This window comes from Macaca thibetana, chromosome 7 (genome assembly GCF_024542745.1).
Source record: "Macaca thibetana thibetana isolate TM-01 chromosome 7, ASM2454274v1, whole genome shotgun sequence".
Taxonomy (NCBI): Eukaryota; Metazoa; Chordata; class Mammalia; order Primates; family Cercopithecidae; genus Macaca; species Macaca thibetana.
The window spans coordinates 79,889,460-79,913,838 of NC_065584.1; the positions used below are offsets into that span (position 1 = coordinate 79,889,460).

Consider the following 24,379-nt stretch of genomic DNA (forward strand, 5'->3'; position numbering starts at 1 on the left):
AAAGGATGAGTTTGTGTCCTTTGTAGGGACATGGATGCAGCTGGAAACCATCATTATTAGCAAACTATCACAAGAACAGAAAACCAAACACCGCATGTTCTCACTCATAGGTGGGAACTGAACAATGAGATCACTTGGACTCAGGAAGGGGAACATCACACACCGGGGCCTATCATGGGGAGGGGGGAGGGGGAAGGGATTGCATTGGGAGTTATACCTGATGTAAATGACGAGTTGATGGGTGCAGCACACCAACAAGGCACAAGTATACATATGTAACAAACCTGCACGTTATGCACATGTACCCTACAACTTAAAGTATAATAATAATAAATAAATTTTAAAAAAAAGAAATTAGTGATGAAACAAACAAATGGAAAAGCATTCCATGCTTGTTGATAGGAAGAATCAATATCATTAAAATGGCCTTAGGACCCAAAGCAATTTATAGACTCAATACTATTCCTATCAAAGTATCAGTGACGCTCTTTACATAACTAGATAATTTTTTTAAAAAATTCATGAGGAACCAAAAAAGAGCCCAAGTAGCCAATGCAATTCTAAGCACAAAGAACAAAACTGGAGGCATAATGCTACCAGACTTCAAACTGTACTGTAGGAATACAGTAACAAAAACAGCATATTACTGATACAAAAACAGACACATAGACTAATGGAACGGAATAAAGATCCCAGAAATAAGGTTGCACATCACAACCATCTGATCTTCGACAAAGCTGAGAAAAACAAGCAGTAGGAAAAGGACTCCTTGTGTAATAAATGGTAAACCGGACTCCTTCATTACACCGTATATCAACACCAACTCCAGATGTATTAAAGATTTAAAGGTAAAACCCAAAACTATAAAAATCCTGAAAGACAACCTAGGCAATACCATTCTGGACATAGGAAAAGGCAAGGTTATCATGACAAGATGCCAAAAGCAATTGCAAAAAAAGCAAAAGTTGATAAATAGGACCTAATTAATTTAAGGAGCTTCTGCACAGCAAAAGAAACTATCGAGAGAGTAAACAGACCACCTACCAAACGAGAAGAAACGTTTGCAAACTATGCATCTGACAAAGGTATAACATCCAGCATCTATAAGGAGCTTACTTTACTAGAAAAAAAATCATTAAAAAGTGGGCACTTTTCTAAAGACATACATGCAGCCATGAAGCATAAGAAGAAAGTTCAAGATCACTGATCATTAGAGAAATGCAAATCAAAACCACAACAAGATGCCATCTCACACCAGTCAGAATGACTATTATGAAAAAGTCAAAAAATAATAGAGGCTGACAAGGTTGCAGAGAAAAAGGAACACTAATACACTGTTGGTGGGAGTAAAAAGTAGTTCAATTGTTGTGGGAAACAGTGTGACAGCTTCTCAAAGATCAAAAAACAGAACAAGCATTCAATCCAATAATCTCTTTACTGGCTATGTATCCAAAAGAATATAAATCATTCTATCATAAAGGCATATGAACACATATGTGCATTGTAGCACTATTCACAATAGCAAAGACATAGGATCAACCTAAATGCCCATCAGCAATAGACTAGATAAAGAAAATATGATAAGTATATGCCATGAAATACACCATGAAATATATAGAATAGAAAAGAATGTGATTATGTCTTTTGCAGGATATATTGAAACTGGAGGCCACTATCCTTAGCAAACTAATGCAGGGACAGAAAACCAAATACCTCACGTTTCATTTACAAGTGGGAACTAAACGATGAGAACACATGGACACAAAGAGGGGAACAATAGGCACTGGGACCTGCTAAAGGGCGGAGGATGGGAGGAGGCAGAGGATCAGAAAAAAGTAACTGATGGGTAGTAGACTTTACATCTGGGTGATGAAATAATCTGTACAACAAACACCCGTGACACAAGCTTACCTATACAACAAACCTGCACATGTATCTCTGAACTTAAATGTTTAAAAAAAAGAGTAGTCTTATGAGATAAGGCAGAAAATACTGAAAGTTTCCGTTCAGATCTTTTTAAGCCATATTCACAATTTTGCTTCTTATATTGTACAAAATGGAAAGCCAATAAAGGATTTTCAATAAAATACTGATATTAATATTTGCATGGAAATGTTACTTTGTATGACATATTTTTAGGTCAGCAGATCTAACTCCAACTTAACGTCATGTCATTACTGTATAAACATAATAATTATTAAATATTTGACACAACTTTTTGTTATATTAATTACATTAACCATTCTTACAGTGATTTTTAAAACTTCTGTTATATGTGTTGTATTTAAATTATTACATGTGATGGATTATATGTGATATACTACAAAATTTTGATTATCTAGTTCCTAAAAATTGTATCCTTTCTGTCAAGTTAGGATTATAAAATATCAGAAATACGCCCGAGTGCGGTGGCTCATGCCTGTAATCCCAACACTTTGGGAGTCTGAGGCAGGCAGATCCTCTGAGGTCAGGAGTTCAAGACCAGCCTGGCCAATGTAGTAAAACCCCGTCTCTACTAAAAATACAAAAATTAGACAAACATGGTGGCGCACACCTGTAATCCAAGCTATTTGGAAGGGTGAGGCAGGAGATTCACTTGAACTGGGGAGGCAGAGGTTGCAGTGAGCCGAGATCATGCCATTGCCCTCCAGCCTGGGTGAGAAGGGCGAAACTCCGTCTCTGAGAAAAAAGAAAAAAAGAAATATTTTCCTTTCACTTTGTGCTTGGAAATAACCACAATGAACTCTTAAAAAAGAGAAAAGCATTACAAATTTATTTCACTACCATTTTTTTTTAGGGAGGGGGCAGGAACACCACCTCAAAACACCTTTTCTGTCGACAAAGTAAGGAAAGGAAAATAGTATTATGCAAAGCAACAAGATTAACATAATAATCCTTCTTCTCAGACTATAAAAGAGTTAAGGGTAAAAGTAACCTCTACCCACCAAGGTTTTCCACTCCACTTCAGGGTCCAGGTGCGGGACTAAACTAATGTCTGCAGAACAAAATGAATCATAAAATGCAACCTTGAAGGCTCATTCACCCATTTTCCTGGTGTTCTCTCTCCTTAAATGAGGCTATGGTTGGACAAATTGGATGAAGGCCATTTTTCCATAATTCACTATCCAAAGTTAAAATATTTTCACAAACACAAATTTACAAATGGAAACCACAAAAAAAAGAACTGGTTTGACCTTTTCAAAAATGGAATACCAAAATAATTTGTTTTAATAGCAACAGAAAATGACTTTGAAGAGTCTTGCAACAGCAGTTAAATGTCGTAATCCAAACGTGACCCAGAACTTTTGTGAGCATTACCTACCGGTCAGAATTAGCCACATGTTTCTGCTGAACAACACAGGAGGCTGTGAAACTGCAATCCTACCTTTTGCCCCCCAGAATTATGTGTTTATTAATGTCAAAAACTACATCATCTTTACACATTGATGTATACTCACTTCCTATATCAAAACTGGCAGGAAATAGATACTTATCAAATTTTGGTTGATTTAATAATGTATTAATGAATAAAAGAACATGGCAGCCTAGGTTTGACTCAGGTATTTTGATCCAAATAAACCTGAAATGCCACTAGAGGCAAAATACTGTTTTTCTCCCCCAGCTCTTACAGTGATTTATGAATGTTTAAATTGATGTGTTAAAATTTCCCTATACAATATAATAGTAAGTTGTGTCACCAAGTAATAGAAAAGTCAGGACATTCCAATGTGATACTGAAAAGAAATGCTGAATAATTGGCCTGGAGTTGAAATGGTGTTATACATAATCAGAGAAGTGACACATTAAGGAACTCTTTCTTTCTTGGAAATTTAAGTGATCCCTTGGTCAGTAGAAACGGTAATAGCTTTTTAGAAACCTGCTGTGGCTGAGAATGAATTGGCCATCCATGAGTGGTTAGTAGTGGTCTTTGTCAAAACTACATTGTGAGACATTAGCTACACCCTATTGTGGTAGATTTTGTGAAGAGGTCATGAGTGGAACACATTTGGTAACGGAAAAATTCTGCCACCTACAGAGCCCATCTCTATAAGGCATATTAATTGTTAGGCTGGCAATTCTTTTACAATACCACATTATATATCAAATTATCTTCCTTGTTTCAATATTATGCTTCTCAAGCTCTTATTGTCCAAATTTGTGCTATAAAAAAGCCTATCAAGAAACATAGAATAACTGTAACTGAATATCTCATTTCAGTTTTAATATCTAAACACAAAGCCTAAATCTTTTTTATAATCCATTTCCTAATGCAGCTTTATTTCATTTTCTTATTTTATGTTAGTAATGTGGCATGCATTAAATCAGTGTGTTTATTTTGCCTGTAATTTGATTTCTTTTCTTACCCAATGTTGTTCAAAACATGAAAAATATTAATCCTAATTAGATCACACTCAGTCTTTTTTTTATTGTACATTTTTCATTTTTCTTCTCTTCCAGTGTCAGGTCGCTTTTGTAATGTTGTTATCTGTGATTGTAAGGAGAACAGTTATTTTCTCATGGCTTTAGATCAATTAGTGCTTATGTCTAAAGTCTTTTAAAGACAACAGTTGTCAAATAGTGCTTTCAGGAAGTGTAGTACCAGAATTACCTGAAGACTTGTTAGGAATGAACATTCTTGGCCCATGCCTCAGATCTAAGGAATCAAAACCTCTGAGGGTGAAATCCGTAAATCTGTACTTTAAAACATTCTTAGGCAAACAAAAAGTTGAGAACCATTGCTCAAGGGCAGTGTAATTTTAGTATATTCTTCTCCAGACAAAATGGAAAAAAACGCTTTTTAAACTCAGATTTATTTTCCATTTCTTTGTGCTTTTAAGTAGTGTCACCCTTATAAAGAATCATATTAATATTACAAATGATAAATTTGATACTCAAGTTACATCTAAAATTTATTTGATTCTTTTAGCATCCCTGATTTTTTTTAACTTAGAAAAAGACAACCTAATTTTTTCAGATAGACCTAAAGTACTAGTTTGGGAAAAGAAATACAAAATTAGTTTAACAGTAAGCATAAAAGTACAGAAGCAAAATATATTTGCAAATTTTAAATAAAATTATTATGTATATTTTACATTGCAAAGAATATGAAATAAATTTAGTCTCAAAAACAATAATATATTATAAATTCTGTCTTATATAAAGTATAATTTTCATAGTCTATTTAATTCAGCTAGTATTTATAATTTGTTTAATATCAACACAAGACTTAATGGGAATGTGCAGTCATAAATATTGCATATTATATGACTAAGATAATGTGCTGCATAAAATTAGAAACGATGACAGCAAAACCATGTTAAATGTAAATTTACCTAATAACATTATACATTGACAGAATGTAGTTTTTTAATGACCAAGAACACTCAGTAGGGTCTCCAATAAACATCAACACATTTGACTTTTCTGTTTTATGAAGCAAAAGTTTGAATTACACTAGATATGGTGCTTCTATGGGAATTTATATTTCACAGTATTTTCAGAATTTTATGTTATACATTGATTTAAAACATTATAAAACATAAATTTAAATATGATACACTATTATGTCTTCCTTTTGGTAGAAAGCGTCCGTTCAGTAGTGTACAGTTTGCAATATCTTCCAAGTACCATATACACATTTAAAATTAGCCTACACAAAACAGGTACTTTATTGGTTCGTCTGACTTTACATCCAAGGAGGCCTTGATGAGGTCTAAATTCAGAGATTTATATAATATGAGAAGTCAGTCTCTCTTTTTCAAGACTGCTAATCTCTGCTTGCGCTTGCCTGTTACACGCAGGCATGTTCTTTTTGTGTGATTGCATGGTGGCACCTGCTAGTTTGGAGCTGTAGATCAGGATACTGAAGGAAACAAAGGAAGCTCCTCTCATAGCGCTGACTCAAATTGCTCTAATTTAGGTCAATAATTGCTCTCTCTGAGCTAATTATTGGCTGACAAGGTAAGTTCTCTGATTAGCTAAACATAGTTCAGATGTAAGCATGTAAGAATGCAGTGAGTGAGAGGACAGGCTCAGTCTAACTGGGTTGGTTTAGTAAGAAATGGGGTACAGGTAACTACCCAAAAGATTATGGGACAGAAAATTGAATATCTTATAGGATTATTGAGTGAGCCTAGCTCTCTATTACCATCAGAACCTAAAAGTGACTTTGTGGTTCTCTATGTCAATATTTAGTAAATCATATAAAATAATCATTTGATTCTTTAGGAAACACATTTTGTTAAGAGTAATATGCAATATGATCTGAGAATAAGACAGATATTAAATCCGTCACACAAAGAAGAATAAGTAGATTACAATTATTCATTTTTGTTTGTGCTTTAGGTGTTTCTGTTTCCCTTCAAGGCATTGGTCTAGTGGATAATCTACAAATAATAGTTAATGATGGTGCCAAATTATGCCTTAACTTACTATAGGTAACTAAGACCATGAAATAATATTAATATTTTAGTAAAGGCAAAAGGTGTTCATCTGGAGACAACTCTATTCATAAATAAAATGGATGAATACACTTAAGTGTAGTTTCCAAGTGTGGAGAAGTAACCAGTTATAGCCAATATTTGAAAAGGAATTAGCAGTATTGTTAAGGTACCCTAAGGAATTGTTATAAGCATTTTCTTTACCTCTAGACCTCAAATCAATTTTATTTTCATATAAAAATATAGAGAGGTCATAAAAAATTAAATCATTAATAATTTTACAGTAGCATACCGATGAACAAGTAATATTGCTCCTATTTTTCAAATGAGGAGACAAAGTCACAGAAAATAAATAACTTTTCATACAGGTAATGTATTAGTTATATATTGCTGTATTGCCAGTTACCAACATATTACAACTTAGTGTCTTCAAACAACACCTCTTTATAAGTTAATAGAACCTTGACTAACTGTCTTTCCATGGTGTATAGGGCCCAGAAGTTATTATGAAATCCAGGTTTGCTTTCAGGGGATTTGGTTTAGTTACTATACCAGCAGGTAGTTTTTGTGTATTTGCTTTCCAAAGGGTGGATAATTTTTGAAGTGAAGGCAGAGAAGTCTTAATAAATCATATATTTATGAAATATTCATTACATTTGTGTATTCTTTAAAGGCCTCTGGCAGCTAAATTAAATAAAAAATTATGTAAAAAATTAGTAGTAGATTGACAGGTTACTTTATAAACCTAGAAGAGTTTTGGGTTATAACGAAGTTTTCAAAAGAAATTCTGCCCAATCTTATTATATAAGTAGAGAAAAAATGAAACCAAAAAACAAAGGAGTTCTTAGATATAGCTAAGTTGCCTTTTTTTTAGAGGTAAATTTTCCCCTACTACTGACTTTTGACATTATCTTTTTTATCAGAGGACTCATAATGTTCAGTGCTTAGAACTGATGATTTGCTGAACACAAAAGATTACTTAAGGGAAATGTCAGCCCCAGAGAACTTCAGTTCAGGCCTAAAGCAGCAATGATATTATAACGATGACATATATCCACGTGTGGTGTTAAGAACAGATTCTGGAGCCAGACTAACTGAGTTCAAATTTCTGCTCTGGAAAGTAATTTCACTTTTCTCTGCTTTAATTGTCCTCATCTTTCAAATGGGATTTTTATTAGATACCTAGCTCGTGCGGTTGTTTTGAATATTAAATGAGTTAATATATGTTAAGTGCTAATAAAATAACATAAAGTATTACAAATCTTGGTTTAGACAACTATACTAAATGATAACTTATACCCTATCCATGTGTAAATATACCCAATCCATGAATTCAGGGTATAAAATATACCCTATCCATGAATTCAGTAGAATGGTGACAAAGAGTGTTTGTGTTTTTGGTTTTGTTTTGGGTATTTTGAATCTTGTCTTTAAGCTCATATATCTATAGCTAACACTTCTCATGGTTTTTGATTAGATAGAGATGAAATGCATTATACATGTACCATTGCCACCCCTAGATCTAAGATTATCTTGAATGGCTAACCTATGGCCTAAAGTCCCTGACTGTGTGAAATAACACTGAATTTTTTTGCTGAATGGTGCTAATATGTCATTGTCCGGCTTTTAGCCAGCCCCTCTCAGAGGATTTGTACTGCCACGAATATAATTTTCACATTCATAGGATTCATTTCTAGATAATTAATGACTGTCTTACTACCACTCCAGTTTAAATAGCGCATGTGCACCCTGCTGAGAAACTCTTTATTTGGACATAGAAATTAATGATTCAGACCGTTTTATTTCTTCCAAGTGCAAGGGTCTATGAGAAATAAAAGAATGGTCCTGACAGACAAAGTAAGTTATAGTATCGTACTGCTATGGAATATTTCATAAAGCTTCCGTTGTCTTAGCGCAGATGCCTCCAAGAGTTCGCTGTAATTGCTGTAGAAGAGTTAAGGGCAGAAAAATGAGATTCATTCTAGATGTGAAAATTAAGAATATCTTGTTAGACATAGAATTTGGCAAGCATACAAAAGACATTTTAATCGCTTTAGAAAAGTAGAAAGGTAATGTTGATAAAAATAAGATCTTATATTTCATGTTATTTCTCTAAAGCAGCGTTTTGACTCAATGTTATTTGGAGTGGAGTCAAATAGATAGATTCTACAAAAAGAAAATTCTTCCTCCAGGCTCACGGTAAGCTCAAAGCAGTGGCTAAAAAATTGCACAATACCATGAGGTTAGTTGTTACTTTGAGCTGTGAACAGTATTTTATCAAAAGCCAAAGAAACTATGTCATCTTTGCTATTTCAACTTTCTCTTTTGGCCTGCAATTAGGTTTAAAGTGATAAAGTAGAATTTTAATAGGAGTTATTATTTCAAGTTATAGGAATACAAGATTGAGTGAAAAAGAAAAAAAGAAAAAGAAAAAACCAAACATTGAAATGAGGAAATTACAGTTCCAACCCATGATTCCAAACTCCCTATACTCTATTGGGCACATTTTTAAAGGTAGTTATTTTACCTGGAACATGGCAATTCTATAACTTATAATAGTCTATGTCTATATTCCATTCTATTTCTATAATTATAATATTCAATATTGTAATTCTATAATAATGAGTCAGTAACATTTATGTGGTTCTATTGTATACTAGGTATTGTCATTAGTCCTTCTAAGAGCTACAGTGAGGATTAAATAATTGATATGACAAACGGATAATCATAGAATCTATACATTTATTACCTGGCACCTATGATTACCATCTTCCTCCACATCATCAGGTCTGGTTATGTTTGTTTTGAGCCTATGAAAATAGATGCTAAATAAAGTATTTAAGTTTTGAAAAATCTGCATTCTAGAATGGTGGTGCTCATACCAATTTCCATATACAAATATCTAACAACATTCCTAATGATACCATTAAACTATTCTCGTATAATCTTATGACTTATTTGTTTAAGAGTTGCAATGTTACAAAATTAGCCTCACTTATTTTGTGCTGTGATTTTTTTCTTACATTGTGGTTATTTTAATTTGCAACAGAAAGTTATATAAGAGTAGAATTTTAGTGTGAATAAGAGACCATTTAGTTTTTTAAAATGTCATTTGACAATTTGACAATGTAAATAGGAAGCAAAGAATAGATTTTGACAAAAGGAGGTACAATTGTAGTTCAGCTGTTAACAAATAGCTTTGTACCTTGTTCTTAAAAATAAATACAAATTTTAAATTCACAATAATTTCGATGATTTATGACAGTATAAATGACTTTCATTTTGCATCTCTGAATTAGAATGGAAAAATATCTACATATACATATGTTTGTATATATATATTAAAATTAAGCATGTAATTTTACTATTTAAGATATAAGCTTGCTAATTGGTATCTTATGGTGCAGATAAATCTGTTAGTACTACTTGTTTTAGTGTACATAATGAGAAATTTTTCATTGGCTCCTTCTCCAAATATCAATTAACACATTTTGAGAACACCCTGTTTTTGAAGTAATTTTATGAGTCTCAATGCAGATGTCTAAAAACTTTAGGCAGTTTCCAGAATTATATGGTTGTGCTGGAGATACACACACACACACACACACACACACACACACACACACAGATGATTGCTGACAATGAGTTTCTAAAGATCATATAATTTTTGGGTAAAATAGAATAACGTTCTGCTTCTGGTCTTCATAATAAAAGAGAAATCAGGACTAAGAAGTCAAGTGTTTATTATATAGGGTATTAATTTTTATTCTTTTGTTTATTGATTTATCTTCTTTAGGTGTATGCAGAGATAAACGCACTAATTGTTCAAAATAAACAATTTGAATTCAAAGCAAAGTATATTTTTGGAATATCAATTATAACTTATTACAGAGAAATGACAATATAAAATGCCAACTTTCTAATTTATTTGTTTTACTTTTGTGACTCTCAGTCTTCTTTTTAGAACATAGTGTATATTTTAGGTAAGTCCAGACAGCAGCCAGCACTACATTTGGTTTAAAATCCAGGTTTATAATGACTTCATCTTTCAGCCAGCCAAAGGCTAGTACCTTGTGTCTGCCATCGTGCATATGCTCTCCTCAGCTCCCGACTGAGAAAACATGCCTGCAAGCACTTCCCTGCCTGAGATTATATTAAAAATCCATACCTGGGCTAGCAGCATGAGTTCAAGTTGATTATTGTTCTAGATCTGTGACTTCCCATTCATCCTCCTAAAGATATAAATGGTTGCTTTTCAATAGACCACATACATAGGAATGATTATGAAGGCAAGATTTAGTAACAATAATATACGTAGTACTCTAATGGGATTGAATTGGAACACCCACATTAAACTCTCTTAAAATATGTGGAGCAGAACACACGAGAGAAAGCAAAAGAACAAGCGCACATCGCAGAGCTGCGAGTTGCATACTCTGTGCATACTAATACCGTCGCATCAACATTACTAAGGCTTCTGGGTAACGTTTGCCACATCATATTGTGATGTGCATTTGTTTTTATATTTTACTCTAAAAGGCAAAATAACTCCATATGATGACAGAGGGAGCGCACACACAAAATTCCCTTTCAGAAATAATAAAAGTGGTTACAGGTAATTCAAATTGTGTACTGTTTTAAAAGGTACCTGCCTAACACTTTACGTTGGCAAAGCATCTTGGAAGGCTGTTAAATCCATATTTACATTACTTGAATTGTGACCCTAGCCTAACATTTCCACGGTGGGAGACATCCCTCATTTAGCAGGCAGCAGCCTATTCAGCTTTTGAGAGCTTAATCGATAGATGGTTCAGGTTTTCTACTGAACAAAAATCTAAATGCCTACCCACAGGTTTTGGTAGCCAACATCAATATCCAACTGCTGTTTCACACAACATGGCTTCAAAGGCTGTGTAACTAACATCATGTCACTGCACCTATGTCTTTTTAAAGCCAAGTTCCTCTAGGGCCTCTCATTATAGCTCATATTTCAAGGTATCTTTCAGCAACAATGAATTGTATTAATCAAACTTAGGTTTTTTGCGTGTGCTTCACTTTATTGCACTTCATAAATGATACATTTTTTCACAAATTGAAGGTTTGGGGCAATCTTGCATCAAGCAAGTCTATTCATTCTATTTTTCCAACAACATGCTCACCTGGTATCTCTATTTGACATTTTAGTAATTATCACAACATTTCACACTTTTTAGTTGTTGTTATTATTATTATTTTAAATATTTTAACTTTTATTTTAGGTTCATGGGAATATGTGCAGGTTTATTCTTTATGTAAATTCTCCACTCAGGGGTTTGATGTACAGATTATTTTGTCACCTGAGTAGTAAGCATAGTACCCAACAATTTTTTTTTCCCTGAACCTCATCCTCCTCACTCAAGCACACCCCAGTGTCTGTTGTGCTGCTCTTTCTGTCAATGTGTTCTCATTATTTAGCTTCCAGTGATAAGTGAAAATATGCAGTATCGCGTTTTCTGTTCCTGTGTTAGCTTGCTAAAGATAATGGCCTCCAAGCTCCATCCATGTTGCTGCAAAGGACAGATCTCATTCTTTTTCATGGCTGCATAGTAATTCATGGTGTATATATGTACCGTACTTTCTTTTTCCAGTCTACCACTGATGGGAATTTAGGTTGAATCTTGGGTATCTATTACCTAAATTACATATAAAAGCAGAAAAGAAATATGACAAATAGAACATGAAAGTTAAACAGTATCTTTTCAGGTTCAGTGACATAAATATTCTTGTTATCTAAAGGTATAGAGCCCAGTGTTTTATTTCCTATAGTGCTTTTATAGCAAAAAACTTTGCAGAATTAGATAGACCAGATTGAGTCCCCAGTCTTACATCCTTTTAGCTAGGTAAACTTGAGCTTTGGGATTTTCAGATTCAGATCTTGCAGGCAAATAAGATTTCTTTGATATTACTTGAGGATGACAATGTCTATTTTGCAGATTATTAGGATAATGAGTTTATTTATGTGGACTATTTTGGGATATTTTAAAACTATGTACAGACCTAAAAAATTTCTCATAATCTTTGCAGAACTGGGAAGGCATACAGACATACAGACATAATACAACTGTAAGAGTTACAGTTTCTCATGCTTTTGTTTTCTAACTGCTCTGGCCACTGTTTTAGAAGGAATGGTGAGTATATGGAAAAATTCCTGAAAAAACGAAGTTTTAGAATATTAAATTATTACATATTTCATTCAGAATGTTTTAAAAGGTAAAACCAATGATTGAACGCAATTCATGGGATGATCCGGTCCATATTCATCTACCATGATTTAACAATCTTTTGCTCATCTACTGAGGGGAAGGGGAAATGTAGAAATGTAAGATAAATGATCTGCAAAGAGATACACACCAGAGGTATGTGGGACTGTAACTGTGTAGGTCTGCAGGCAAACTGGGTGAAGGAGGAAGGTGGGGAAGAAAGGCATTTAAGATGTACTCTTTCTGTTTTCTTCTCAGTTTTAAAGCCTGATGGAACATAATTTTCTCTACAGTAAACCTTCAGTGAAAATCAGTTTCATATTGTGTTAATAATGACTTCATCAAGAGCATTGGAAGCTCTATCATATTTTGATGCTCAAAATAAAACATCGTTTTTATAGCTTAATCATCTCACACGGTCAATTAATGTCTCCCCTCCAGACTGACACTTTGAACATTATTATTAACACTGCTGTCCTGAAAGCATCATCAGCTTGCAGTGCAGCCAATTTGTTGATAGCTAATAAAGCACAGTGTTCAGGTGCTGCCTGAGGGCAGGATTCAAAATTGTCATATCAATGCATAACCACATTTCATTTTTTGGAACAAGTTCCATTACTTAAAAATTGTGGTTTCATTTTCTTATTTTCATATCTAGATTTTAATATTATATGCATGCCTATATAAGCATTACATATATTATTCAGTTATGTGTGAGTGTAACTCAAATTTCTTGTAATGTGTATGTGCAGTTTAATATAAGACAGATTATTGATTAGGAAATAGTTAACAATTAATAGTAGACATTGGCCAATCTCAATTACTAAACCAGAAAAAAAGTTTATTTAAATTTACTGACTGTTTTTTAGTCACTACACAAATCATTTAAAAGAGAATACCACAGATGAAATCTGCAGATCCACTAACTGGTTATCAGTTTATCAAGACTGATTGTGTCCACTGCCCTTCAGAAATCACATGGATTTGTGCATTATGCAGATCTTTTCTGGTCTTCTCCATCTTTTCCCATCCTGAACTAGAAATAGAAGTCTATTGAATTTTTCTCTGATACTTCGTTTTGCGTTTAGTAGGAATACATACACACATTACCCTAGGCCACTCTGCAGTACATTAAAATGTCCTTTTGCTTTCCAGTAATTTCAAATATCTCAACTGAATTTCTCAGTTGAAAAATCAAAGTTTTAATTCTTATCCATCTTTCAACACAAAAAATGTTAATATTGAATTATAATTTGTTGCCAGCACTTTTGTTTGTTTTGTTTTGTTTTGAGACGGAGTTTCACTGTGTTGACCAAGCTGGAATGCAGTGGCCAGATCTCGGCTCACTGAAACGTTCCAGGTTCAAGCGATTCTCCTGCCTTAACCTCCTCAGTAGCTGGGATTACAGGCAAGCACCACCACGCCCTGCTAATTTTTGTATTTGTAGTAGAGATGGGGTTTCACCATGTTGGCCAGTCTGGTCTCGAACTCCTGACCTCAAGTGATCCTCCCACCTCGGGCTTCCAAAGTGCTGGGGTTACAGGCGGAAGCCACCCCGTCTGTCCCAGCACCCTTGATAAATATATAAATCTTACTCTGTTAATTGAACTAAGAACATCTTTATAATCCTCCAAATATCATTTATAATTATTAAACATTAAAACATATTTATTCTGCTTACCAAACTTTGCATCTCCTCAGAATGCCTAAATATTTTGCTATGTGAAGGTTTGAGTGGAAGTTTCAGACAACACATTTTGATGGCAAATGGTGAAATTTCCTGTTGAGAAATATGTTGATTACAAGAAATAAGAGAGACAGTAGATTTTCAAAACCTTTTAAAACTTTATTTTAGATGAATATTCAGAATTATTTTACTTATAGATTGCACTCTTCTAAGGCACTGACACATTTTGACAACTATGTGTTTTTGAAGCAAATTTTGACTGATTTAATAAATGACAGCACAGACCAAAATTTTAAAATTTGCAAAATTCTCAAGATTTCTCAATTGTGCAAAGTCCCATGCTTTATTTTAATATTGTATACTTATTCAATTTTTTTATTTTAATATTGTATACTTATTCTATACTTATTCTGTTTTTAAGGGGTGCTTTTTAACAGTTGACTTATTATCAAATAAACTTTCTATAATTTGACAGAACAACATAAACTCTTGTTTTGTCCTTTCTATCTAGAACATATATATGATGGTTGAGAAAGACACGTATTCTGATCATGAAGAAATAAATACAAGTTAAATATGACTAAGCAGAAAGATGGAAGGACCATGAACAGTGATGCTAACTTGGAGCCACTATGCAGGCTCTAAACTCCTCTACAATCAGCCTCCCTTGTGAGAAAAAATACGTAAGTCACTTTTAAAATAAATAGAAACATGAACACACTTCTTAGCTGGTTTAAATATTTTAAAAACAATGATGAATTAAACACAAAAATATGGGAAAATCTCATTCTTTACTTTAAATCTTGAAATTTTCTTTACAGATCATGAGTTACTTAATGCTCTTTCACTCCTGAGTTTACATTGTAAATTAAAGTTGTGTCGGCTTTAAAAAATAACCAATTAAAAAGAATGATCTAAATTTATACCTTAATTTTAACTAATGGTATGATCTCTTATTATTTACCTCAGATAAAGTCCAAATGTTTGTAGGTCTATAGTTCTGATTATATACAATGAAATATCTTTCTCATAAATGTAGAATAAGTAGACTATATTTAATGCATTTACTTTTTGAGGAAAAGGAAACCCTTAATAAAATAGCTTCAAATATTTAGTTTTAAAAAATGAGAAAACAAATACATTACAGGACTTTTGGATTTATTACCAACATGTGAAGACCTCTGAAGTTGTCATTCCTGGCCTTACAATAATAATAATAATAAAGCTATACAAATTGAAAATCAATGACTTTTCTTGAGTCTCTCAGAAAACTGAGAAAGCAGGGCAAACATCACCATAAAATTGAGAGAAACTGGCACACCAGGGAGTCATAGCCAAGATCTACTTCCCGAAACAGAAGTGGCTAGAGCCATAACTTGTATGAACACTTCAGTAGTAATTTTAACTAATTTGTGGGGGCCTAGTATGGATTAGTGTGAGGGAATAAGCTCATGGGGACAGTTTTCTTACTTCAGATTTGCATGAATTTGGCATCCAGGAACCCACTGGGTCCTAATGGTAAAAAGTTGAGAAAAAAATATTTTTAAAACTGGCAGAGATAGAGGAATAGTAATCATAGTGACATACAAGAGCCTTCTTCAAAACAAAAACATACCTCTTAGGGAAAAGGATATTACCAGAGCCTTATTACACCCAGAAGAAGGGCATTGATTCATTTAACCTTTTTTTCTTCCCAGGGAGAAATTCTCCAATTCTTTATTTTATTTTATGTTAAGTTCAGGGGTACATATTCAGGATGTGCAGATTTGTTACATAAGTTAAAGGGGGGCCATGGTGAATTTGCTGCACCTACTTACCCATCACCTATATATTAAGCCTAGCACGCATTCGCTATTTTTCCTGATACTCTCCCTCTCTCTGCCCCTGCTAACAGACCCCAGTGTGTGTTGTTCCTCTCCCTGTGTGTATGCGTTCTCATTGTTACACTCATGCTTATAAATGTGAACATGCATGTTCTACTGGTAAGTAGAACATGCAATGTTTGGTTTTCTGTTCTTGCGCTACTTTGCTAAGGATAATGGCTTTCAGCTCCATCCATGTCCCTGCAGAGGACTTCATCTCATTTCCTTTCATGGCTGCATAGTATTCCATGTTATATATGTACCACATTTTGTTTACCCAGTCTATCATTGATGGGCATTTTGGTTGATTTCATGTATTAGCTATTGTAAATAGTGCTGCAATGAACATACACACCCATGTATCTTTATAATAAAATGATTTATATTCCCTTGGGTACATACCTAGTAATGGGATTGCTGGGTCAAATGATATTTCTGGTTCTAGGACTTCGAGCAATTGCCACAGTCTTCCACAATGGTTGAACTAATTTACATTCCTAACAATAGTGTAAAAGCATTCCTATTTGTCGGCAACCTCAACAGCATCAGTTATTTCTTGACTTTTTAATAATTGCCATTCTGACTAGTGTGAGATGGTATCTCATTGTGGATTTGATTTGCATTTCTCCAATGATTAGTGATGTTGAACTTTGTTTTTTTTGCATGTTTGTTGGCCACATAAATGTCTTCTTTTGAGAAGCACCTGTCCATGTCCTTTGCCCACTTTTTAATATAGTTTTTTTTTCTTGTAAATTTGTTTAAGTTCCTTATAAATTCTGGATATTAGACCTTTGTCAGATGGATAGATAGCAATTTTTTTCTCCCATTCTGTAGCTTCTCTGTTCACTCTGATGATAGTTTCTTTTGCTAAGCAGAACTCTTTAGTTTAATTAGACCCTATTTGTTAATTTTTGCTTTTGTTGCTATTGTTTTTGGCATTTTTGTCATGAAATCTTTGTCTCTGCCTATGTCCTGAATGGTATTGCCTAGATTTTCTTCTAGGATTTTTATTGTTTTGGATTTTACATTTAAGTCTTTAACCTATCTTGAGCTAATTTATAAGGTGTGAGGAAGGGGGTCCAGTTTCAATTTTCTGCATATGGCTAACCAGTTCTTCCAGACCATTAATTAAATAGAAAATCCTTTTCCCATTGCTTGTTTTTGTCAGGTTTGTTGAAGATCAGATGGTTGTAGCTGTGTGGTCTTATTTCTGAGTTCTCGATTCTGCTCTATTGGTCTATGTGTCTGTTTTTGTACCACCACCCATGCTGTTTTGTTTACATGCTGGTCTGGTAGCCTTGTAGTGTAATTTGAAGTCAGGTAGCATGATCCCTCCAGCTTTGCTATTTTTGCTTAATGTTGTCTCTGCTATACAGACTCTTTTTTGTCCATATGAATTTTAAAACAGATTATTCTAATTCTGTGAAGAATGTCAATGGTAGTATAAGGGGAATAGCATTGAATCTATAAATTACTTTGAGTAGTATGGCCATTTAAATCATATTGATTCTTTCTATAACTTCCCTTCTTAGCTGTATTCCTAGGTATTTTATTCTCTTTGTAACAACTGTGGAATCTGAGTTCATTCATGATTTGGCTCTCTGCTTGTCTGTTGTTAGTGTGCAGGAATCCTTGTGATTTTTGCACATTGATTTTGTATCCTGAGATTTTGCTGAAGTTGTTTAGCAGCTTAAAAAGCTTTTGAGCTGAGACAATGGGGTTTTCTAGATAAAGGATCATGTCATCTGCAGAGACAATCTGGCTTCCTCTCTTCCTATTTGAATACCATTTGTTTCTTTCTCTTGCTCGATTGGCCTGGCCAGAACTTCCAATACTATGTTGAATAGGGGTGGTGAGAGAGGGCATCCTTGCCATGGGCCTCTTTTCAATGAAAATGCTTACAGCTTTTTCCCATTCAGTATGATATTGGTTGTTGGTTTGTCATAAACGGCTCTTAATATTTTGAGGTATGGTCCTTTAATACCCAGCTTATTGAGAGTTTTTAACATGAAGGGATGTTGAATTTTAACATGAAGTTTTGTTGAAAGGCCTTTTCTGCATCTATTGAGATGATTATGAGGTTTTTATCTTTAGTTCTGTTAATGCGATGGATTACGTTTATTGATTTGCGTATGTTGAACCAGCCTTGTATCCCGGGGATGAAGCCAACTTGATTGTGGTGGATAAGCTTTTGGATGTGCTGCTGGATTTGGTTTGCCAGTATTTTATTGAGCATTTTTGCATTGATGTTCATCAGGGATATTGGCCTGAAGTTTCCTTGTTTTGTTGTATCTCTGCCAAGCTTTGGTATCAGGATGATGCTGGCCTCATAAAATGAAGTAGGGAGGAGTCTCTCCTCTTCAATCATTTGGAATAGTTTCAGAAGAAATAGCATTGACTCCTCTTTGTACATCTGGTAGAATTCTACCATAATTCCATCTGGTCCTTGTCTTTCATTGGTTGATAGGCTATATATTACTGCCTTAATTTCAGAACTTGTTATTGGTCTATTCAGGGATTCAGTTTCTTCCTGGTTCAATCTTAGGAGGATTTATGTGTCCAGGAATTTATCCATTTCTTCTAGATTTTCTAGTTTATTTGCATAGAGGTGTTTATAGTATTGTCTGATGGTTGTTTGTATTTCTGTAAAGTCAGAGTTGATATGCCCTTTGTCATTTTTTATTGTGTCTATTTGATCTTCTCTCTTTTCTTATTAGTCTAGCTAAAGGTCTATTTTGTTAATTAAAAAAAAAAAAAAAAAAAAAAAACAGCTCCTGGATTTGTTGATTTTTTGAAGGGTTTTTCCTGTCTCTATCTCCTTCAGTTTTGCTCTGATCTTCCTTATTTCTTGCCTTCAGCTAGTTTTGGGGTTTGTTTGTTTTTGGTTCTCTAGTTCTTTAAATTGTGATGTCAGGATGTCGATTTGAAATATTTCTAGCTTTCTGATGTGGACATTTAGTGCTATACATTTCCCTCAATGCTGTTTTAGCTGTATCCCAGAGATTCTGGGACATTGTCTCTTTGTTTTCATTAGTTTCAAATAACTTATTGATTTCTGCCTTAATTTCATTTTTTACCCAGGAGTCATTCAGAAGCAGGTTGATACATTTCCATGTAGTTGTGCAATTTTGAGTGAGTTTCTTAATCTTGAGTTCTAATTTGATTGTACTGTGGTCTGAGAGACTGTCATGATTTTAGTTATTTTGCATTTGCTGAGAAGTGTTTTGCTTCAAATTATGTGATCGATTTTAGAGTAAGTGCCATGTAGCTCCAAGATGAATGTATATTCTGTTGTTCTTGAATGGAGAGTTCTGTAGATATTTATCAGGTTCACTTGATCTAGAGCTGAGTTTGAGTCCTGAATATCCTTGTTAATTTTCTCTCTTGATAATTTGTCTCATATTGACAGTGGGGTGTTAAAGTCTCCCACTATTATTATGTGAGAGTCTAAGTCTCTTTGTAGGTCTCTAAGAACTTCTTTTATGAATGTGGGTCCTCTAGAATTGGGTGCATGCGTATTTAGGGTAGTTACCTCTTCTTGATGAATTGAACACTCACCATTATGTAATTCCCTTCTTTATCTTTTTTTCATCTTTGTTGGTTTAAAGCCTGTTTTCTCAGAAACTAGAATTTCAACCCTACCTTTTTCTGCTTTCCATTTGCTTGGTAAATTTTCCTGCATCTCTTTATTTTGAGCCTATGTGTGTCTTTGCATTTGAGATGGTTCGTTTGAATACAGCACACTGGTGGGTCTTGTCTCTTTATCCAGTTTGCCGGTCTGTATCTTTTAATTGGGATATTCAGTCCATTTACATTTAAGGTTAATATTGTTATTTGTGAATTTGGCCCTATCATTGTAATGCTATCTGGTTATTTTGCAGACTTGTTATTGTTGTTGCTTCATAGTATCATTGGTCTATGTGTTTCACTGTGTTTTTGTAGTGGCTGGTAATGGTTTTCCCTTTCCATATTCAGTACTTCCTTCAGGAGCTCTTGCAAGGCAGGCTTGGTTGTGCTGAACTCCCTCAGTATTTGCTTATCTGAAAAGGATTTTATTTCTCCTTTGCTTATGAAGCTTAGTTTGGCCAGATATAAAATTCTGAGCTGGAAATTCTTTTATTTAAGATTATTGAATATTAGCCCCCAATTCTTCTGGCTTATAGGGTTTCTGCTGAGGAGTCCACTGTTATTCTGATGGACTTCCCTTTGTAGGTGACCTGGCCCTTAACAATTTTCCTTCATTTTGACCTTGGAGGTACTGATGATTATGTGTTTGGGGTTGATCTTCTCATGTACTATATTACTGAAGTCGTCTGAATTTCCTGAATTTGAATGTTGGCCTGTCTTGCTGGGTTGGGGAAATTCTCCTGAATGATTTCCTGAAGTATGTTTTCCAACTTGGTTTTGTTATCCATATTTCTTTCAGGTACGTCAATCAGTTGTAGGTTCAGTCTTTTTACATAATTCCATAGTTCTCTGATGTTTTTTTCATTCCTTTTCATTTTTTTTTCTCTAATCTTATCTGCCTTTCTTATTTCAGCAAGATAATTTTTGAGCTCTGTGATTCTTTCCTCTGCTTGGCCTATTTGGTTATTTATACTTGTGGTTGCATTGTGAAGTTCTCATGTTGTGTTTTTCAGGTCCATCAGGTCATTTATGTTCCTCTGTAAACTGGTTATTCTGGTTAACAGCTTCTATAATGTTTTCATGGTTATTAGTTTCTTTGCATTGTTTTAGAACATACTTTAGCTCAGCAAAATTTGTTATTACCCACCTTCTGAAGCCTACTTCTGTCAGTTCATCCACCTCAAGCCTCCACCCAGTTCTGTGCCCTTGCTGGAGAGGCGTTGCAATCATTTGGAGAAGAGGCATTCTGGCTTTTTGAGTTTTCAGCATTTTTGCATTGATTCTTGCTCATCTTTGTGAGTTTATCTATCTTCAAGCTTTGAGGCTGCTGACCTTTGGAAGGGGTTTTTGTGGGGTCATTTTTGTAGATGTTGTTGTTGTTGTTGTTTTCTGTTTGTTTGTTTTTCTTTTAACAGTCAGACCCTCTTCCTTAGGGTTGCTGCAGTTTGCTGGGGGTCCACTCCAGACCTTATTCACTTGGTCCCTCCCCCACCTGGAGTTGTCACCAGTGAAGGCTGCAGAACAGCAACGATGGCTGCCTACTCCTTCGTCTGAGAGTTCCATCCCAGAGGGGCACTGACGTGATGCCAGCAGGAACGCTCCTGTATAAGGCGCCTGGAGACCCTGTTGGGGATCTCAATCAGTTAAGGAGTATGTACAGGATCAGGGACCACTTAACAAAGCACTCTGGCTGCCTCTTGGCAGAGAGAGTGCACTGCACTGGAGGGAATTTCCCTTGTCCAGACTATCAAGACCATTCAGAGCCAGCAGGCAGGAAAAACTCAGTCTGCTGAACCGCAGAGACTGTGGCTGCCCCTCCCCACAGGAGTTCTGCCCAGGAAGATCAGAGCTCTGTCCATAAACCTCTGTCTGGAGTTGGTGAAATTCCCACAGCAGGGGCCCCACCCCATGAGTAGGGATGGATCAAGGTTCCACCTAAAAAAGCAGTCTGACCATGATCTGCCACAGATGCTGTGCTCCTGAGGTAAACCTCCCTTGTCTCCCCAGCACCACCAGTGGAAAAGAGCCAACTGGAGCCACAGTGATGGCAACCATCCCTTCCCCTGGGAACTCAGTCATCTTAGACAGTCTCCAGCCTGCTGCCACTGACCACATCCTGAGCAGTGATGAAAATGTGCACAGCTCTGTGCTTGGCACCCAAGGCTTTGGTGGTGTGGGCTCACAAGGGGGTCTCCTGATCTGTGGGTTGCACAGATCCATGGAAAAAGCATGATTTCTCAGGAAAGGTGGCATACTCACTCACTGCCTCCCTTGACTGGGGGTGGGAGTGCCCCTTGCCCCGTGCAGCTCCCAAGTGAGGCATGGATCCACCCTGCTTTTCCTTGCTCTCTGTGGTTCATGCCAATCACCTTGTCAGTCCCAGTGAGAGAGTCTGGATACCTCAGATGAAGGTGCAGAATTCACTCGCCGTTTTGTTCTTCCAGGTGGGAGTCACAGACCACAGCTGCTTCTAATTGGCCATCTTGGCACCTCCCCATTTAGCCTTCTTTTCTCATCTAAGGGGGATGAAGGATGAAACTGTCCCAAAGAAAATATTATAAACCAATTAAGGGAGAAAATAAAATTCAACTAGTCTTGCAAAATAATTTGTGGCAATCATGAAATCCGCTTCCCGCCGGGCGCGGTGGCTCAAGCCTGTAATCCCAGCACTTTGGGAGGCCGAGACAGGCGGATCACGAGGTCAGGGATCGAGACCATCCTGGCTAACACGGTGAAACCCCGTCTCTACTAAAAAATACAAAAAAAAAACTAGCCGGGCGAGGTGGCGGGCGCCTGTAGTCCCAGCTACTCGGGAGGCTGAGGCAGGAGAATGGCGGGAACCCGGGAGGCGGAGCTTGCAGTGAGCTGAGATCCGGCCACAGCACTCCAGCCTGGGTGACAGAGTGAGACTCCGTCTCAAAAAAAAAAAAAAAAAAAAAAAAAAAAAAGAAATCCACTTCCCAATTTGGCCCACTTCCTTGTAGCTAGTTGCTGCTTACTCCCCCAGGATAGTGTAGCCCTTGTCACAAGACTGTGTTCCTTTTCTTTTCTATAGATAAAATCGAAGGCATGTGAGATGATATGCTTTCTGTTTGAGTTTCTCCTTTATGTTAGGCATACTGATAAAACTGTTGATGCCAGTTGGTCTGAAGGGCCCAGCAAGGAGCCGGCTCACGGAAGAATGCAGTTTTCACATCGTGATGACTTAATCTTCCTTGACCTGACCAGTCAACAACCCCAATTCTCCAGACCCCGGCCCACCACAATCTCCTTAACAACCCTTGCCCAGAACCCCGCAAGCAGACAGATTTGAAGCTTGAGGATTCTTTCCATCTTTTTGCCCACTGGCCTTGTGATTATTAAACCCTTTTTCTGCTGCAAATTACGATGTCTCAGTGTATTGGTCTATTTCTGCTCAGTGGGCGTACGAATCTGGCAGTCCTGTAATAGGGACAAAAGATAAACTACTGGCAAAACAGTTGTAAAAGTCATAACCTAAGACATAGGCCCACTGAAAGACTGATATTCAATCAGAACACTATAGAACATATTTTTCTAACTTATAGTATAAAATTTAAACCAACATGACTCCAATATAAGGGGATAGACAAAAGAGCTACAAGAAACAGACACTGTTTGAAGATGAGTACTTAAGGAAACCCAAAGTTAACGGAGGAGACAAAAACAAGGACACTAGAGGAAATTGAAATCTTCAGAAACTTGAGCTGTAACAAATATTAAATGGAGTCCAACTCCAAGACAGATTACCATATATCCTCAGTTTAACTTTATCTCAGTATCAGTTTATCTCAGCATCAATTTATCTCAGTATCTATTATCAATACAACATGTCTGGCTCTCAGCAATGGCAAAAAAAAATTATAAAACATGGTAAAAGGCAAGGAAAAAAATCACAATCTGAAGAGAGAGGATGATCATCAGAACAAGACTCAGTGATGATGATGCATATTTTGGAAATAGCAATCAAGAAATTTTACATAGCTGTAATTAAGATGTTAAGGACACTAGTGGAAAATGTAGAAAATATTCAGGAAAAGAGTATTAGTGTAAGCAGAGAGATGAAAATTCTAACAAAGAACCAAAAGAAAAGGCTAGAAAATAAAATAACTCCAATAGAATTTTTAAAAAATGCTTTCAATGGTTTGATTAGTAGACTAGACATGTTTGGGGAAAGAATTAGTCAAACTAAAGATAGGTCAAAAATACTTTTCAAAACAAAGTGCAAAGAGAAAATAAATGAAAAAAAAAAAAAAGAAGAACATCTAAGATCTGCTGGGCAGTTTCTAAAGTTGTACAAAATAGGTAACTGGAATAGCAGAAAGAAGAGAAAGAGACAAATGAGGAGAATCTATCTAAATGAGTAATGGTCAAGAAATTTTAAAGCATAATGACATGAAACAAACCACTGATCCAGGAGGCTCAGAGAATATCATTCATGACAAACAACAAAAATACAGCACCAGACAGAGCATTTCCTATCTGTACAATAAATAAAATAAATCA

The 24,379-nt window shown here is 35.5% G+C and overlaps 1 long non-coding RNA gene across 1 annotated transcript; it reads left to right on the forward strand.

Annotated features, from left to right (window-relative positions):
• The first annotated feature begins 14,876 nt into the window (after nt 1-14,876).
• LOC126959400 (uncharacterized) lies at nt 14,877-23,237 on the forward strand. The gene is made up of 2 exons (XR_007727530.1): nt 14,877-15,049; nt 22,997-23,237. It is a non-coding gene; the product is annotated as an uncharacterized LOC126959400 (long non-coding RNA).
• Nucleotides 23,238-24,379: the final 1,142 nt, after the last annotated feature.